We start from the raw sequence: 3,694 nt of genomic DNA, 5'->3' as shown, positions 1-3,694 counted from the left end.
GACATATAGGAGAAAAAAAAACCAGAAACATTTACCCTTAGGCCAGCAGCAAATTTTGCCACCTGAAAATGGTTCAGAATGGAGTTGCTAAAGTAATTGCAAAAAAGATTAAGACAAGGGAATTGCAGTCTACCTACTAAAACCAAAGAAAAGGAAATTCCATTATCAATAATTAAGGAGACTAAATCACAGTTTAATTCATTTATAATTTATGGAGTTTTTCTATACTTTTGAAATATATTGTATATTAGTTTTAATACAACATATATCATAGATTATCACTTATTTTTAACTTTCACGTAAGTGTCTATAATTAAGCACCATATAATTTATAAACCTATTTCAAATTTCATTGACAGATTTCAGGTAAATTGCAGCCATATTTGACATGCTAAGGATTCCTCTAAGGCATTATTGATTATGTTAATACTCGATGAATCACAAAACTATATAATTGAAAATTTGATTCTCATCAAATATCTCAGATCATATTCATTCATTAAAATAGAGTTGCTAATTTTATAGAGAATAAAAAAGAAAGGCTAATATAATGCAGTCATTATACATTAATTATCCAGGTCACAAAAGAATGATTTTGGAGTGAGCAGTCTAATACATCAAACCCAGACAAGAGATTATTTTATAGAAGTTTGGATCTCATTCAGTGACATTAAGATACAACTGAAGTAGATTTTTTTTCTTTTTTTTGTCTTTTTGCTATTTCTTGGGCCGCTCCCGCGGCATATGGAGGTTCCCAGGCTAGGGGTGAATCGGAGCTGTAGCCACCGGCCTACGCCAGAGCCACAGCAACGCAGGATCCGAGCCGTGTCTGCAACCTACATCACAGCTCACGGCAACGCCGTGTCCTCAACCCACTGAGCAAGGGTAGGGACCGAACCCGCAACCTCATGGTTCCTAGTCGGATTCGTCAACCACTGAGCCACGATGGGAACTCCTGAAGTAGATTTTTATTGTTTTCCAGAAAATAATTTTTAAAATACCACTCTCCTTACAGCTTCCTTTATCTGTGTGTTTCTAAGACTGTAGATGATAGGACTTATAAATGGAGGAACTGTGGTATAAAATGCAGAGAGAATCATGTCCTTAATAGTTTCTGATGTTACTGATGGCCTCAGGTACACGGAGATGATGAGAAATATAGACAACACAAGGATGTGTGGGACATAGGTGGAAAAGGCTTTTCTTTGCTCCCTAATTGAAAACTTTAGCATAGCTCTAAGTATGTTAATATATGACACAGTAATAAAGATAAAGCAGATCCCACCAAACACAATGGCAGATAGAAGAAGTAAAATGAAGTTACTGGAGGTGTCAGAGCAGGAGATCCTCAGCAGAGAGGGGACATCACAGAAGAACTGATGGATCACATTCGACTGACAGAAGGTCAACTGGAATGTTTTACCTGTGTGCACACCTGAATAGGCAAGCCCACTGAGCAGGGAGACAAGTGTCATTTGGATACAGACTTTTCTGTTCATAGTAATTGTGTAATGGAGCGGCTGGCAGATGGCCACATAGCGGTCTTGAGCCATAACAGTGAGGAACAGAATCTCCACATAAGCAGAGTAAATGACCAAGAATACCTGGGTGGCACAAGCAGCCACAGAAATGGTTCTGTTACCAGTGAGAAAATAGACACAGGCATTGGGTACAGTGACAGTAATGTAGCACATATCTAAGATAGACAGATTTCTGAGGAAGAAGTACATGGGTGTGTTAAGTTTCTGGTCAAATGTGGTGACAGTGACAATGAGAAGATTCCCTAACAAGGTAGCCAAGTATATGAAAAGGAACAGCATGGAGTGCAGGACCCTTAACTTCGGTGTATCAGCAAAACTTATGAGGAGAAACTCAGTCACCATGGTAGAATTGCTCATATTTTGGAAATGATGGTTGACCTGGAAAGTAAAAAAGAAAAAAACAAAGGGTAAAATATGATATGCAAGCTTCATTAAAAGATAATTAATGAGGAGTTCCCGTGGTGGCGCAGTGGTTAACGAATCCGACTAGGAACCCTGAGGTTGCGGGTTGGGTCCCTGCCCTTGCTCAGTGGGTTAACGATCCGGTGTTGCCGTGAGCTGTGGTGTAGGTTGCAGATGCGGCTCGTATCCCGCATTGCTGTGGCTCTGGTGTAGGCCAGTGGCTATAGCTCCGATTAGACCTCTAGCCTGGGAACCTCCATATGCCGTGGGAGTGGCCCAAAGAAATAGCAAAAAGAAAAAAAAAAAGACAAAAAAAAAGATAATTAATGAAATTAACTTTTATGTGAAAGTGGTTTGTGTGTGGGGAAGGTCTGTGATTAGTCTTTTGATCTATTCAGCTTATGATCACTACTGTGTTTTTGACAAGATAGGGTTTGTCAATCCTATCCTCTGATTATAATATGTAGCTTTATTACTTTATTTAACAGCATCAATTATACATCAACATCAGTTATTTCATCAATTCATAGATGGCTAGACATAAAAATTTCAGAGTTAATCTGGTGTTGCCGTGAGGTATGTTGTAGGTTTGTAGGTCACAGACACAGCTTGTATCCTGCATTGCTGTGGTGGTGGCATAGGCTGTGAGTTGTAGTTCCAATTTGCTCCCTAGCCTGTGATTTTCACATGCCATGGGAGAAGCTCCTCCCTACCCAAAAAAAGAATTTCCCCACTTTTATTTTGAGCATCATTTTAAAGTATCTTTTCTAGAAATTTACTCTATTTATCTCAAAGTATTACTTAAAAATTTGGAGGAAAATAAAAATAGATTTCATAGTATTTATTTCAAGAGACACTGGTCTAGATGAATTAAACTTTAGTAAAGAAAGTTTGTATACAGTAATGTGAAAAAAATAGAGACTAAATTTTACCAGTATACTATTTGTAATTCATTGGTCTACACTCCTATTCAAACTTAAGTAAATATTGTTAAATCTTGTAGAGTAGAAATTAAATAACTGGAAGTGCATTTCTGTGTTTATCTTTTGAATGTAGTTTTCATCTTAGAAATTCAATTTCTTATAAAATTACATCACTATTTAAATTTACTATTAGATCCCTTTGGTTTATTTTGGTTTTTGTTGTCATTATTCATATTCACTTCTAATGACTAATGAATATTGTCTTTGTTCATTGGTTTATTTTTATTTTACTGTCATTATATCTGGGAAGTGTATCAAACAGGATGTTGGTATGATTTATGTCAAAGATCATTCTATCTAAGTTTTCCTCTAAAGTTTTATACTACCTGCCTTATGTTTAGGTCTTCAAAACATTTTGAATTTATTTTTGTGTATAGTGTTAGCAAGTGTTCTAATTTAATTTTTTTCCATGTAGCTGTCCAGTTTTCCCAGCAGCAATTATTGAAGAGACTTGTCCTTGCTCCACTGTATATTCTTAGTTCCTTTGTCATAGATTAGTTGACCATTGGTGTTTGGGTTTATTTCTGGGGTTTCTATCCTGTTCCATTAAACTGTGTTTATGGTTTTGAACCAGAACCAGGACCATACTGTTTTGATAATGATGGTTTTTTAGTATAATCTGAATTAAGGGAGCCTGTTTTCTCCAGTTCGATTTTTCTTTTTCAATGTTGCTTATTCCTTCTTAAAAGCTTATGCACAGCAAACATTAAAAAACAAAAAAGATAACACAAAATAAGAGAAAAACTTTGCAAAAGATGCAACAGAAAA

The 3,694-nt window shown here is 36.3% G+C and overlaps 1 pseudogene; it reads right to left on the bottom strand.

Moving 5' to 3' along the window:
* Positions 1-1,035: 1,035 nt before the first annotated feature.
* Positions 1,036-1,898, bottom strand: LOC110259741 (olfactory receptor 14C36-like; annotated as a pseudogene).
* Positions 1,899-3,694: the final 1,796 nt, after the last annotated feature.

This window comes from Sus scrofa, chromosome 2 (genome assembly GCF_054392235.1).
Source record: "Sus scrofa isolate SSC_HxYL_T2T_F1_AM1 chromosome 2, Sscrofa_HxYL_maternal_Yorkshire_Landrace_v2.0, whole genome shotgun sequence".
NCBI classification, from domain to species: Eukaryota; Metazoa; Chordata; class Mammalia; order Artiodactyla; family Suidae; genus Sus; species Sus scrofa.
Note: the sequence above shows the minus strand (reverse complement) of the source record. Positions and strands in the feature narration are given on the sequence as shown.